The sequence below is a fragment of the Bombyx mori genome, chromosome 27, assembly GCF_030269925.1.
Source record: "Bombyx mori chromosome 27, ASM3026992v2".
Lineage (NCBI taxonomy): Eukaryota > Metazoa > Arthropoda > Insecta > Lepidoptera > Bombycidae > Bombyx > Bombyx mori.
The window spans coordinates 7818186-7834499 of record NC_085133.1 but is presented as its reverse complement, the minus strand read 5'-3'; the positions used below and the strand labels follow the sequence as shown (position 1 = coordinate 7834499).

Sequence of the window (16314 nt, the reverse complement as noted above, 5' to 3'; positions counted from 1 at the left end):
TGTCTTTCGATTTCCTTTGTCGTATAGTATCAAGTTTATTAGAATCTCAATTAATATATTAGTACGATATTTTGAGACTAATCAATTGGGATGAAATTAAATGAAACGAGATCAGATGAGACGAAAAAATTTGAAAATACATATTTTTTTAATATGAAAATTGGTTTCTTACGATGTCAGTGTTGCTAATATCGAGATTATAAAATGTTTCTATAGAAATTAATTATCTAACATTTATATCATAAATTATATTATGGAATGTAATGAAATGAACTTGATTAATTTGAGACTTTAATCAATTGGGATGGATTTTTATTTACTGCATAGGTGAGCGAACGAAGTCATAGCTCACCTGGTGTTATATGATAATTATCGGATCTCATAGACATCAACAACGTAAATGGTGCCACCCACCTTGGGACATAAGTTCGAAGAACCTGACAAGCTACTACCAGCAGTTTTATTTAATTTTCCCACATATAAGCACTTTGTCAGATGCTGAACGTTACTACACGTTTAAACCTGAAGAAATCATCAAATTTCTAAATAAAATACGTACATAATTCATATAATTTCGTTTCTCGTGCTCCCTGTAAAAAGTCTAAAAACTCGATAATTTAAGTATGGCAATTGCCTTCATGTAACGCCATTATTGCCAGTGTTGAGTCTAAAACAATCTTCAATCAAATACATATGTCACAGTAAAACAGTGGTGTTTACTAGAACATTTCAGTAACTTTTTGCAAGAACCCGAGGAGCTAAGTTTCCCTACAATATGGACTTTGTGAACATATGTGCACACTCCCGGCACACTTTCTATAAAACCACTGAGTTTAAGTGTTTAATGACTATGATTTATGATGATATTATACCTAATAACTATATATTTTAATTCCTGATGGTTTAGGTACTATCATTGTTTAGTATGGACATGAAATTGTCACTTCTTTGAGTTAATTCCGATAGTAATTTATAATATACTTCTTCTCCATCTATACTCTTTACTACCACTTATTTATTTATAGAATAAACGACAGTCAGTTTCCACTTTCCCAGCCTCAGAACACTATTACTTCTAGCGAATTCCCAGCAGTCAATTATAGTGCTGCCAGCACATAAAATAAACTAGACATCTTCAGGCCCACAGATTATTTGACCGAACTGCGGTCCCTAGATCATAGCTAATAAAAACTATAAGCCTTATTAAATTCTACAAGCGTACGTATCATGTCGAAGAATCAGATCGACACTGTTCACGGTACTAAGTAGCATCGAATGGTCAGCTTCAGCGAATTAAATAATAATTTGTAACATGCGGTTCTATTACAAAGTTTACACCAAGTTTAATTAGATGATTCAAAAAAGGTTATATCTGCAGCGGTTAGGTTCAGTATTTTAAAGAGTACCTAATATTATTCAGGATAGTTAATTGGCTAAGTTATGGAAGGAACGAATGAGGAATTCCATAATTAAATCTTTTTGATTGAAAATATTTTTTATTGACCTACATTGCAACTAACTTACAAACATACAAGCAAACCGTCAGCCAAAGCTAACAGAATACGAGAGAAAAATTGTCATAAGACATAGAGCTAAATCATAATATATATAGAGGGTGCAAAATGATTCACTTCAGCATTTTGAAATCAGCTGATTGTCAAAAATGAAAAAGCGATTTGTGAATAGGTAGTTAGTTCTAAACATTTATTTAAAATCGTGAATTCGTACACTATTCGCCGAGTTTCATGAAATTCGTTCTGTGAAATAGTGAAAACGTAAAAATATAAGTCTATGCCGTGAATTGCGCTCAATACCGATTAATGACTGTTTTGAAATCAGTGTTAAAGTGCATTGGGAAACATTGAAATTCCAAATCACATCAATCAATGTCACAGGCATAAACAGTTGACGGAGATTTAAAAAGTAAGTTTTTTTTTGCATTGATGTTAGTATGTAATATAGTATTCTCTATTTAAATTTGTTGCTTAGAAGCAAATTATTGCTTACTTAATAAACATAAAAAAACGCTTTTCAATAAACATAATATGTGATGTTAAATGAGAAAAAAGCTAAATTTTGATTATTTTTGAATTTGTACATTAAATTATAAATGTTTGTTACAAGATTTTGAAATAAGATTATAAGCAGTAATTAAAAAAAAAACTTTATTTCTATATATTAGAAGTATGTATGATTCATGTTATCTTAGTGAAAGGCACTTAGTTTCATAAAATTTGTTACACCTAATGTCTTCTCAATTATATCAGTTCAGTGAAGGTTCTATAATTTCTTTTTTATTAAGATATTTACTCAGTCATTGTAGGAAATATCGTGTGCCTAAGCTGGTGGGTATTACCATGCTGACTGAAAGAAAACTGAAACACTGAAATATGCTATTTTAGTGTAGAAATGACATCCTTTTTGAAAATCAGAGATGCATTTTGTTTCAAATATAACTTCACTCTTTTGATTGATAATTCCATAAACATTGCATTGGATAAAGCTACAATAAACACTTCTTAATTTATTTTAGCATCAAGTTTTGTTTTCATGTTGACCAATAAGACTATGTCAGACTGTTTTGCATTTTTAATTGACTCTGGTAACTTTTATGAATAAAAATAGAACAAAGGTTAAGCAATTGTTCTTTTTTTTCACCAATGCAAATGGGAGAATTTGATTCGAGTCCTACACCCCAGCAGCGGGTAATTGGATAGAAAGAAGAAGAAGACGAAAATCAATTGTGGTTGTTATTGAGATTGTTCCAACCTTTGTATATACTCTGCAAACAAGTAAAATTACAGTTTGAAACATATCATAGGCTGTGTGCTGTATGTTTATAAATAGACAGACCATTATCTGAAACAGGAATCCATAAACTGCCCTCATCTTTTTGGGTGTGAATACTGTAAAATTTCCTATATATTCAAGCCGGGCTTACCAACAGTTGTATATATTAGTAATGTTACTGGTGGTAGGATCTCTTGGGAGTCCGCGCGGGTAGGTACCACCACCCTGCCTATTTCCGCCGTGAAGCAGTAATGCGTTTCGGTTCGAAGGGTGGGGTAGCCCTTGTAACTATACTGAGACCTTAGAACTTATATCTCATGGTGGGAGGAGCATTTACGTTGTAGATGTCTATGGGCTCCAGTAACCACTTAACACTAGGTGGGCTGTGAGCTGGTCCACCCATCTAAGCAATAAAAAAAAAAAGTTTTGGCTCTGCATTCCATTACTCTATTTGGATGTGTGAGTTCACAGCTCTGATCTTATGTGGCTAGTAGTCTGTATCATAAGTTGAGTACTGTCACCCATCTTGAGATGTAAGATCGCAATCTCATTTGCTAAAGCGTTTTACCCTTCGAATGCATGCCTGCTTCACTATAAATATAAGCAGGATAGTGGTACCTGTTTTTACAGATTCACGAAATGCCCTGTTATCATCAATTATGAAAAACTATAGGTCAGTGTAATTTTCGGTTTGGTCTTTTATTATAACATGTTTTAATTTCATTGTAGAAGTTGTTCCTGGATAAATATTACACATGATAAATATTCTCTTAGATAAAATTATATAAAATTTTAACAAAAAACTAAACAGACTTCTTCAAAATAAAGTGAGAATGCTATCAATGTAATCGAAATGAAATAAATGTGCATTAGATATTAAAGATCAAAAACTACTGGTCAGATCTTGATAAATATAACTATCGAAAACGGGTTCACCTAGAAAAAAAAGTTGTCGCATGAGAACCTTCTCCTTTTTTCGAGTTGTTTAAAAAAGTTTCCTGCCTGTGGGGTTTGAACACCGGCACGGTCGCATCGCTCGACACGAAGACATCAAGCGTCTTATCTTTTAGGCCACGACGACAACGATTATTAATATTGTCTAAATAAGACAGAAAATACGTTATATAAAGAAAATCTAGTTTCAAATATTCTATTTTAAGCTAACCTTGTCTGTTTATAAAATGAGAACTACAATGTGCCAAAATGTGATTGCCAATTTTAACGGAATTCTTTGCTTTTTTTTTAAAATTCACAAGCTCTTTGGTATTCTGTTTCTAATTTGATATTTATCACTGAACTAAAACGATTTTTTCTCCAAATTGTGGCTTCAGAAGGTTGCGTGTTCAAATCACGTCGGTTATGTGGATGGCGGGTAGCCATCATTTAACAAAGATATTTGACAGTTGCTGAATTTCGCTCACGACCTTTTCAAGATAGGCTTGCATATATACAAAATTCCAACAACAACATTCGGACCTTCGGTCTACCAAGGAATATCACCCGCTCGGTGGAAGATTTCCTTTGATGATATCTACAAAATATGATTTAGTAACGATTGCTTTTTTTTAAATTTCGCTCCTACCCATATTATGAACACATTTAATTGAATCTAACAAAAGAATTTTGCATTTAATCCGTTACCCGCATTAATTATGTCGCTGTAGCAAGCGCCAAGATCCCATGACATGGGTAAAAATAAAGGTACGAACCCGTAAATAGTGCTTAAAATGTAGATCGTAGGTGTAAATAAAGATAGCCGCGAAAATTTAAAACATTTCGTAACGAATTGTAGTTTTATAAGAAGAACTATAGGAGTTCGTTTTAAGGCATCGTTTCAAAGCAGTACAGTGTTAACATTTACATATTTCATTTTTTGTACGAAAGGTAACGTCGGTATAAATAGTTTTTATTTAAACTACGGCTAAAACTCTTGTCACAGTTTCAGCTGAGTATTCCTAAAAAATGTATGTCCGCCAGTGTATTTATGTAAATAGTTGTGCCCACACGCAAGGTCATGGCAATGTCACCGTCCTTAGGTTAATCATGTATCAAGAGTCGTTGCCAAGATCGGTTATTGTTTTGACCTAATACTGAGAAAAAAAAGCATTGAAGTTTTTATTTCGGGGCTTGCAAAGCACGTTTTCCCCAAATTTCCCAGTATGCTATTTCGAGCGTAAGTATTGCATAAGTAATTATTTTGTAACGAAACAATCGGCATCCCCACGAGATCATCTATACTTCTATACCAATACTTAATATTATAATAAGGAAATATTTGTTTGTTTGTTTGTATTGAATAGGCTCCGAAACTACTGAATGGATTTGAACAATTCTTTTACTGTTTGGAAGCTACACTATCCCCAAGTGACATAGGCTATAATCTTTTTTGAAAATATTCCTAAAATATTCTTTACATCGCGTGCCCTGCGAAAACTATTGATGATAGAATAAAATAATGTACTACAACTTTGTAGAACACATTATTATTTACAAAAGGTGTCGCGACAGCATATGACTAACTATTATAGTTATGCCGCAATAAGTGTTCCTTTATTAAAAAAAATAAAACAACGTCAAATATGTTTGAAATTTTTATTAAAGACCCGAGCTAGATAATCATAAAAAACCATTCAGAGGTTACAGGTTTGTCGACTTACCCTCTTGGTGTAAAAAAAATCAATGAGAACTTTGTCGTATGAAAGCCACGATTGAATATTTTTTTAAATAGGTAAGTAGTAAAAAAGAAATACTTTATCAATTCACAATTCGTTCAATTGTCTTTTAGAACGACCATCTATATTTTATAACGGCCAATCCTTCAAAAATATAACTTGCTAAATTATTAATTCAGGGGCTCAATGTGTAATATACTTTTTGTATAATACATAATTTCGGTTCTGTTTGATTTTTACGGCCAAATGACATTCTGGATCGGCTGGTATTAAAAAGATACCGGATACCATAGAGACCAGAGTGTGAGCGCCTCCGTCCATCTTGACGTATAGTGCGGAAGTTCCGTCTTCTATATCTATAATTTTAGTGTTACCTACACAGAAACAATGGAATTATAAGATTAATATTATGAATCTAGGTGGGTCGCGTTAGTAATTTCTGTGAACTACTGCAAGTACTTAATACCGGGTTTACGAAAGAGCCTTACCAACTACTGCAATCAAAAGGATTTAAACGTCATTGAATTACGTTTATCTATTAATTGCCAATAGAAACTTCTTATTGGTGGTAGAACCTCTTATGAGTCCGCACGGGTAGGTACCACCTCCCTGCCTATTTCTGCCGTGAAGCAGTAATGCGTTTCGGTTTGAAGGGTGGGGCAGCCTTCTAACTTGTAACCTTGTAACTTGTTGTTCAGCCTTGTAACTGTACTGAGACCTCAGAACTTGTCTCAAGGTGGGTGGCGCATTTACGTTGTAGTTGTATATGGGCTCCAGTTAACTTAACACCAGGTGGGCTGTGAGCTCGTCCACCCAACTAAGCAATAAAAAAAAAACGACAAAAAAATTAAAATCGTCTTAAACAAAATAAAATGAGAATTTCATCAATGTAGTCGAAATCAATATTATTATGCTTTATTAAGCGTAACTCAAAAGCTAATGGTCGGGTCTTGATTAAATTTAAATAGGAAACTATGAGAAGCACCGACTTTCAAAAGAATAAAAAATAGAATCGTCGACATCAGTTCACCTAGAAAAACGCTCTGAGGTAACACAATTTAAAACAAATATAGTCATATTGATGTGCCCCTTACAATTTTGTTATGTCCGAGAACAAAATGAAGAAAACCAAAAAAAAAAAAACGTTTACAATCAATACAAATTGCAAGTCTACTCATCAAATGACAAAAGTACTCTGGTCATCGGTTCCAAGATCCTTTTAATCTTCCTGTTTGTATCGACACATTAAGAATACATACCTACTTGAATAAAAAATGTAACATATCACAATAATAATTTTATTTTACTATTAAAATGAGATATAATAGTTTCATAAACTTAAAAAAAAAACACGCTTCATATGTACGTTTCTCTATATTTGTTTGCATAAAACGGACTTTTTGAATGTCATTTTTACAACATCAAGACGTCTGATTAACTTACGAAAATTTGCAGACCGCATCAAGAACAAATAAAAATGCCTTCATTTAAAAAAAAAAACTTCGCTCTCATACCGAGAGTATAAAAAGTCAACCTATACCTACTGACAGTATAAAAAAATAAAAAATAAATAAATAATTGTTAGATGATTTTGCTATTAGGCGCGTTTTTTATTCTTGTTTTTAAACTACATACTATATTTTTCCTGTATGTTTGTCAACCATTTTTGTTTTTGTCTAGCAAATCAATTAATCATTGAGTACGTAGTTATTTTATTGTTTAATAAATCAGTTTTTTATATAGTTTGAGTTTTTTTTTTCAAATGTGTATCAATTCAAAGCGACCCTCGAGATTTTAGTGAATACGGTCGTATTTCGAATATTGTACAATACTTGTTATAATTAAACGTTGAATACCCTGCCTACTTTCTAATTTCCCGCCGAACGGATTTAATTGTCTGTAATTTTTTTTATCTTTCTGCTATGAGTTCGAACATAGCTTTACGATAACCGTTATCTCGATTGCTATGTGCCGATTTCGCAGAATCATTGTGATTCACGGACTAGAAATTAAGTACCTATATCTCACGTGGCTCAAAACGCGTAGTCACCATGAGAACGTGCCGAAGGTCACGCCCGCACGGCGGCCAATGGCAACGTGCCGCGGCGAAGGCGCGCCGCTGACGACAAACTTACGCAACAATAATGGCCGCTTGCACTCATTTCGTGAACTGCATTTTAAATGAACTGTAGTTTTAAAAATTTACGGTCAAACCTTTTTTCTTCACTACATCGTATAAAACAAAGTCGATTCCTCTGTCCCTATATCTGTCTGTCCCTATGTATGCTTAAATCTTTAAAACTAAACAACGGATTTTGATGCGTTTTTTTTTTAATAGATAGTGTGATCGAAGAGGAAGGTTTATATGTATAACTAGCGACCCGCCCTCGCTTCGCTCCGGAAACATTAAATTTTATTATTGATAGCAGAGTCCCGCGATGTTACCTGCGATTATTTTTGTACCGCAGGTGACGCCGTGGGGCGAAGCTAGTAATCAGTAAATTCAAATGAAACATTCAAACAAATGACTCGTTCCAGAGCGTTTAAGTATTTTTATTGCAATTGTATTTTGATGTGTCATTATTGTTGATGTGCGATTATGAGTAAAATAACAAAAAAACTACGTTTAGTAAGTTTTTTTCCTACCTAAGCTGTTAGTCTTGAGAAGCTATACCAGCGTAACCGGGTGAGTAAGTGAGCTCTGGGCTATTCCAGACGGGTAGGTGAGCTCACGGGCTCTAACCTGGGCGCGATGCTAACACTAACCCTAGCAAGAGCAGTGCTTCGCAGAATCTACCACCGGATCGGAAACGCGACCCACTGAGAAGATATGGCGAGAAACTCGGTGGGCTTTGTTAAGTTCTGGATGTGTTTTTTGTATGTGTTTGGGTTCATGGTTTGTTTAAATTCACTACACAATTAGTAGTGCTGCGATCAGATTCCAGGAAAAACAACGGCCCTGAGTTTCGTTTCTTAGGACTGTGGCTATATTTGGATTGGCGTTGTTTCTTAGGACTGTAATCGGAGTCTTGACATACAACGTGTATGCTATGATGATATTTAATTTGAAATAAATGTTATTTGAATCTTGCTAGTGTTGTTTCGTACATAGATAAGTTGGTTTTAAACAAATTGGTACGATTTGTGGAGCGACAAACAAGCGAACTAAAGATATTACGGGTAGGTACCACCGCCCCGCCTATTTCTGTCGTGAAGCAGTAATGCGTTTCGGTTTGAAGGGCGGGGCAGCCGTTGTAACTATACTGAGACCTTAGAACTTATATCTCAAGGTGTGTGGGGCATTTACGTTGCAGATGTTTATGGGTTCCAGTAATCACTTAACACCAGGTGGGCTGTGAGCTCGTTCACACATCTATCCAATAAAAAATAAAAAAATAGCCTTTTTGTGTATATTAAATTTATTGATACTTCTGATGACCTCAGTACGACCCCTGCGTATAATATTTATCAGGTATCGAGAACTTTGACCCGGGGCAAGGTTGATGTTGGACTTCAAGATTTAAAAAAAAAACCTTTCTGGACAGTTGCTGAAAAACTGTTGATTGATTGATTGATTGAAGAGCTGAATTTAAGTATTTCAATTAATTATTGCATAGGTGACGCTTCACGTTCTTGGGGTTTTTACCTTGAAATCTCAATTCAAATCTGCCTCCTGTGATAAGTGATGCCTAGAAGATAAAAATCAGAATTTGCTTTTGTAAAGAGAGTAACAACAAGATTTAAAATAGTATAGTAAGAACCACGTGAGTTAGGACATAAAAAAACGCAATACCTATTTTTATATGTTTTTTGTCTAAAAATCACTCGAAATAGCAGGCACAAAATTATTTCAACTAACCATAACTCAGATGATCACGTGGCAATTTGTATATTATTTGCAATATGTAGGTACGGTACTATAATTATTTAGAATTTGAAATGTTATTTTTTTTTTATTGCTTAGATGAGTGGACGAGCTCACAGCCCACCTGGTGTTAAGTGGTTACTGGAGCCCATAGACATCTACAACGTAAATGCGCCACCCACCTTGAGATATAAGTTCTAAGGTCTTAATTATAGTTACAACGGCTGCCCCACCCTTCAAACCGAAACGCATTACTGCTTCACGGCAGAAATAGGCAGGGTGGTGGTACCTACCCGCGCGGACTCACAGGAGGTCCTACCACCAGTAATTACGCAAATTATAATTTTGCGGGTTTTATTTTTATTACACGATGTTATTCCTTCACCGTGGAAACCAATCGTGAACATTTAACAGTTAATACCATAGATACTCAACATTATGCTTCTAATATATGTATGTAGGGTATTGCTTATGAAACCTAGTATGTATTCAGAACAATACGGCCGAGATACGCTAAATCGTAATTGGGCAATCACGAAATTAATTTTAACGTTTGAAAATAAACGTGACGTAATCAAAACTTGTCATGTTTTTTTTTTTTTGTGGAATTGCGAATTTGCGAAAGCCACAAAAAAGTGTTATAGTGTTACTTTATTATGAAATCACAAACTCAGGACTTGCGTCAGAAATATAGCTGACGTATCTATGCGTGTTCACGGTACGAGATTTTTTTTTTAGGTTTTTTTATTTATTTAGCTAGACGTAGCTAGCGTAGGAGTTTGTGTCGACTAAAAAGGCCACTACTAAATCTAGGCAGAAAGACTTCAATCCATTTGGAGGAAATCGAAGAAAAGTAAAGGAGGAATGACAGATAAGATTGCCAAAAAGAAGGATGAAGAGAATTTAGGTTTAGGTACCTACATGTCAAAGACGTTTACGAAAACTGATTGAGGCATAAGTAAAGACACGTTATTATTTAGATAAGCATGTTTCATTGAAGAGAGCCTATATGAAAGGTCTATAAGGATTTTCAGTTTTTTTTTCCAATTGTATAAAATTTCAATTTATCACAACTCTTAATATTGAATATGCATCAACCCCGATTCTGATTTAATATTAATTTTGTATAATATTTGTGTAATTTTGTTTAATTGTTACATTGATTGCGATTTTACGAATGATGGTAGGTCCAACAATTGATCTAAATATCAGAGATATATGATTGTTTTTATGTGATATCTCTATCACCAAATAATTACGTTTTTGCATACAATTGAATAGGTTTAAGTAGTGTCATATGGATGATTAAAACCGATTCAATTTAGCTATCTTAGATAATACCTAGTCAGGTCATAAATTCTGTCACATGTTTAATGTAAAATAATTGAAACAAGTTTATTCATTATGTAACCATTCATATACCAAAATGAACTTAACAAGACATAGATTCTTATGACACTAAAGTTTATTCAAAATGACCTCCGTGATTTTGAATACAGGCCTTCAATCTGCGCGGCCAGTCGTCTATCGCAGCACCAACGAGGTCCATGTCAATATCGGCGGCTGCCTTAATCAAGGATGTCTTGAGTGACTCCAAATTGGGATGAGACTTTGAGCACGCCTTTTCCTCCAAGTGTTGCCATATCTTGTAATCTAACGGATTCAAATCTGGACTGGAGGAGGGCCAGTCTTCGTACCGAAAGAAGTCGATTTCACGCGCCGCCAGCCAGTCTTGTGTGCTCTTCGCTCTATGAGCTGGCGCCGAATCTTGTTGGAATACCCAGTGCCTGTTATTGAACATGGTATGAGAAACAGGTTCCACAAGGTTCGTCAGGACTGTATTTTGATACACAACTGCATTCGTTTTTACACCTTTCTCACGAAAATTTAAGCCCCAATAAGAAACTCCCAACCATACCATGAGCGAGGATGGAAAATGACCTCGTTGGACACGCGGAATACGGTTGCTCGCTTCTTCACTACTGTGTGCGTACACCTTATCATTTTGTTTGTTGTAGCTCTTTTCCACGGTAAAAAATTTTTCATCCGAAAAAAGAATTTCCCGATATTTTTTGCCCGCGTACCGCTTCAACAAAGCGCGGCATCTCTTCAGTCTCAGGTCCATTAGACGAGCATTCAAACGATGTCCTGTTTTTCTTCGATATGCCCGAAGCCCTAAGTCTTCATTTAACACCCTTTTCACCGTGGTTCTGCTTAACCCCATCTGAAGGGCCAACAGTTTCTGCTTACGTTTGGGATTTCTTTGAATTCGCGCCTTCACAACTTTTATCACTGCTGGAGTCCTAACAGACCGAGGGCGACCACTTCTTGACCTGTCATCTACACAAGAGTCTTCATTGTATCGTTTGATGATACGATAAACGAATCTTTTGGTTATATTCAAAATTTTTAGTATTTTAAAAATTTGAATTGGCGCGTAACCGCAACGATGCAACGCAATAACTGCAACACGGTCTTCTTTAAGCGTCCACTCCATATTAAAAAATGAGTAAAATTCTAAAAGTATACATTTTTATTTTCATGAACAATTCGATATTCGAATTCAATAAACTTTTTTGTGGCCAGCATTCTAAAAGAAAAGTTTTTACTGTGTGACAATACTTATGACCTGACTAGTTATATTTAAGCAGTGTAATATTTTAATCGTTTTTTTCGAGTCGTATATATAATTATAACTGAGTCGTATCTGCACCCACGAATACTGTAGTGTTCGAAACATGGGATTTAATAAACGAGAGAGATTAAACCCTAAAAGTGGTTATACATATTTATAAAAGACTAGCTGACCCGGCAGACTTCGTAGTGCCTCAATCGTTAAATAAAAGACCTAAACTTAAAACAAACAAAAGGAATCCGTCCAATGTGGGACACATCAAGGGAAAATCAAAATTGTTTGTCTTTATATAATTCCGGGCATTTTCATATTTATTCACCTTTTAAACCTTCTCTGGACTTCCACGAATAATTCAAGACCAAAATTTGCTAAATCGGTCCATCCGTTCTCGGGTTTTAGCGAGACTAACGAACAGCAATTCATTTTTATATATAGTGTGTTCGAATATTGAACTTGTAGGCCTGATGGTGAGTCATTACCGTCACGCACGGTCTGACGAAAAAAAATGAGGATCAAGTATTTCAGTTTAAATTTAACGATCTCAAAGCCACTTTCATACACGAATCAACTTTTGAAATAATTGACATAGATTAGAAAAGGCAGTGCAAATTGTCATTTTTTTCAGTTTTCGCCTTTTGATTCGCTTAAACTCTGCTCCTGTAGTGGGGCTAAAGTTTAAATAAATCGATGTAATCATTATAAGCGTGCCGTGCCTTTCCAGCGATCCCCCGTGATTGGTTGTCGTCCCGTGACCATGTCAACACGACCGTCCTCACGTACGCAGCGACATACCAACAATATACATATACGGTATACAAACAATACTAAAAACGGCTCAATCATCTGTCACTATACTTTTCCTTATAATACGCCAATCGTTCACTATATTTGTATGCACATATATGTATAAATGTTCACAATTTGTATGATTAAAATTTATTTTACCATTAACCTAACGCTTCGAATAGTCAGTCGTGAGTGTCCACGAAAACTGTAAAGTATATTAATTAATAGGGGTTAAAGTATGAAATTGTCGTTTTATTGTAATAGGTACTTCGAGTTGACACAGAACCTTCATGGTTTGAGATTTTTGAGTGAAACTTTTTTCAAATGGTACATATGATGTTCTTCTTATTTTAAAAATGTGCAACATTCGATTATTGACTTTCAGTTGTTTTTTTTTACATATTCAGACAAGAATGTCTAAGCTGAATATTTGAATACGTGTTCCGACGCGGAACTAACGCCGCAGAAACAGCTCTCAATAACAATGTTGCGTTTGGAGAGGGGACTGGTAATGAACGCACCGTGCGATTTTGGTTTAAACGCTTTCATGATGGAAATTTTGATTTGAAGAACGAACCACGTGGAGGACCGCCCACACAATGAATTGAAAGAGATGGTGGAAGCCGATCCGAGCCAAACTACCCAGGAATTAGCGACATGGCTTAACGTTACCTTACCAACAATATTGACTCATTTGCGTCAAATCAATAAAATAAAAAATATATAAAAAATGGGTACCTCATGATTTGACTGATCTGTAGAAAAAAACTGGTGTTGCCTTGTTGAATCGATACAGAAGTGAAGGAATATTGGATCGAATTGTGACATGTGATGAAAAGTGGATTCATTGCGGTAACCTTAAGCAAAAATTCAATGGCTGACCCCAGGTCAAACACTGCTACAGTGTCCTAAAGCAAAGCTTACCAATAAAAAGGTAATAGTAACTGTTTGGTGGTCTCAGGCTGGTGTTATTCACTATAGCTTTCTCCGATCTGGTCAAGCAATAACGGCAGATGTCTACTGTGTCGAACTCTGAAACATGATAGCAAAACTTGCAGTGAAACAGCCCCGACTCATGAATCGATCTTCACCATTATTGCTCCATGATAACGCGAGACCTCATACAGCACGAGAAACCGTTTTAACTCTACAGGAATTACAATTAGAAAAAAATCGTCACCCTCCGTATTCGCTAGACCTTGCTCCAACGGACTACCATTTTTTTCGTGATTTGGACAATTTTCTACGTAATAAAAAGTTTTCTTCCTTGGAGGCAGTACAAAATGCTTTCACACAGTTTGTAGAGCCTAGATCACCAGAGCTCTATCGCAAAAGGATAAATTACCTTCCTATTAGATGGGAGCAATGTATAGATAATAATAGTAAATGTTTTGATTAAATAAATATGTTAAATTGAAAAAAATAAGAATTTATTTTTCAGCACAAATCAGTAATTTCATATTTTAACCCCTAATATGTCTATGATTTGCTAAAACCGAGCCGTGAAATTTATTATTCTTAAAAGCTTTAACAATTGTGTCTATTTTCTAAAGGATTTTCTATAAACTATATTTAAACTACTATTACTGGTGGTAGGACCTCTTGTGAGGCCGCGCGGGTAGATACCATCACCCTGCCTATTTCTGTCGTGAAGCAGTAATGCGTTTCGGTTTGAAAGGTGGGGCAGCCGTTGTAACTATACTTGAGACCTTAGAACTTATATCTCAAGGTGGGTGGCGCATTTACGTTGTAGATGTCTATGGGCTCCAGTAACCATTTAACACCAGGTGGGCTGTGAGCTAGTCCACTCACCTAAGCAATAAAAAAAAAAACTAAATTTTTATGTTCCGTAGATCATATTGTTTAAGTCATGTCTAAATTGAATTAAGTATGTACTAATTATTTTTCTCGGGAACTTTACAAACGTGTGCCTTCACATACTTGAGTAATATTTATTTAAGCGACTGTATGAGTAGTCATATACCATATACTAGATGGGAAGATGGTATAAAGAAGGTAGCAACTACAAATTGCATTAAAATTGCGCAATCCAGAGAAGATTGGCTATCCTTGGAGGAGGCCTTTACCCGAAGAGGGGTTCTTGCAAGTGGGAAATAATACCTAATATTATACAACAGATATATTATTTAATAGTATATGCAGTCGGCGTCAATGCGCCACTTCGATAAAGCGGCACGACACGAGAACCCTCTCATCGTGGCCGCCGGTAACTACATTCCCGATCCTGCGGACAGAATGGAAAGCAGTCGACGTCGCCCAAAACACGTCATCTCGGATCCTCCCGATCCACTAACGGTGCTTCTAGGTACTTCAAGCACCGGTCACCGTTCTCGTCGAACCCGTCGCTTGCGACGAAGGGCTCGACGAGTAAACTAACTCTCAGACACAGCCCACTGAGTTTCTCGCCGGATCTTCTCAGTGGGTCGCGTTTCCGATCCGGTGGTAGATTCTGCGAAGCACGGCTCTTGCTAGGGTTCGTGTTAGCAACGTCATCAGGTTTGAGCCCCGTGAGCTCACCTACAAAAATTAGGGTTACGCTGACATAGCCTCTCAAGGCTCTCAGCTTAGGTAGGAAAAAAAAAAAAAAAAATTATTTCATTTTATTAGTTAAGAATTGCATAAATTTTTTTGTTTTTGCCAATTTTTTATGTCACTTGTACGAAATAAAAGGCTTTTTATTTTATTTTATTTATTTATATTATTTATTATTTATGAGTAGGCGTCTATAAAATCTTATGACTTTATCACAGATACGGAATGCCTTTTCAGCATTGAGGGACCTTACCCTTTTCCCAATGACTTGCTTCACTATGCCGAGAGAGTCAACTAATTTTCTTTACGCATATAATACGATCAAATGGCTTTTAAGTCTATTTTAATTATAAAAAGTTCTAGTGCCAATGAAAATAAAATATTAAGAAAATGTTTATCATCGCAGTTCATTTAATAATTCGCGTACGTAGCCAATTCTTGATAAAGATTCGGCAAAACATTTGAGCTTCGCAGACTTTGTTTGAGCAAACCTGTTTATCAGAAATGTCACGCGAAAACTATTCATTTGACATTTACCAAAAATCTGTTGCTGTATTTTATGTGTGTTCATTAATTTATTATCCGAATATTGAAAGATGAGCCTCAAACATATACGAGATAACAAGAAAACATGCGGACCCGGAAAAACAAATATATCCATAGGAAAAACACTGATTCCAACAGGGAATAAATCCCGGGATCTGAGTTACAACAGTTTTTTTTCTATAGCTAATCTAATCGCTGGTAGCTTCAGAGGCTATTCTAGCTATGCCCGGACGGGTAGGCGAGCTCACAGGCTCAATCTGAGAGAATTTGCTAACACTAGCCCTAGCGAGAGCAGTGCTTCGCTGAATCTATCACGGGATCGGAATCGCGACCCACTGAGAAGGTCCGGCGAGAAACTCAGTGGGCTGTATCTATGGGTTAGTTCGCTCGTCGAACTCTTCGTCACAAGCGACGGGTTCGACCAAGACGGTGATCGGTGCTTGAGGGTCTTAAAATCACCGAGCCAG

At 35.8% G+C, this 16314-nt stretch overlaps 1 protein-coding gene and 1 long non-coding RNA gene across 3 annotated transcripts in view; one reads left to right on the top strand and one right to left on the bottom strand.

The window, feature by feature from the left end:
- Window positions 1-1661: 1661 nt before the first annotated feature.
- Window positions 1662-16314, top strand: part of Treh-2 (trehalase-2) — a 95556-nt gene continuing 80903 nt past the window's right edge. Inside the window, exon 1 of the mRNA XM_062676391.1 lies at window positions 1662-1923. The gene's annotated coding sequence lies outside the window, so the exon portion shown is untranslated. The remainder of the gene's footprint in view (window positions 1924-16314) is intronic.
- Window positions 2149-4785, bottom strand: LOC101743160 (uncharacterized). Of its 2 annotated transcripts, XR_009976892.1 has the most exons (3): window positions 3956-4785; window positions 3727-3889; window positions 2149-2782 (listed from the first exon to the last, which is right to left on the bottom strand). It is a non-coding gene; the product is annotated as an uncharacterized LOC101743160 (long non-coding RNA). The 2 variants fall into 2 exon arrangements; XR_005246393.2 differs by having other exon boundaries at window positions 3727-4785.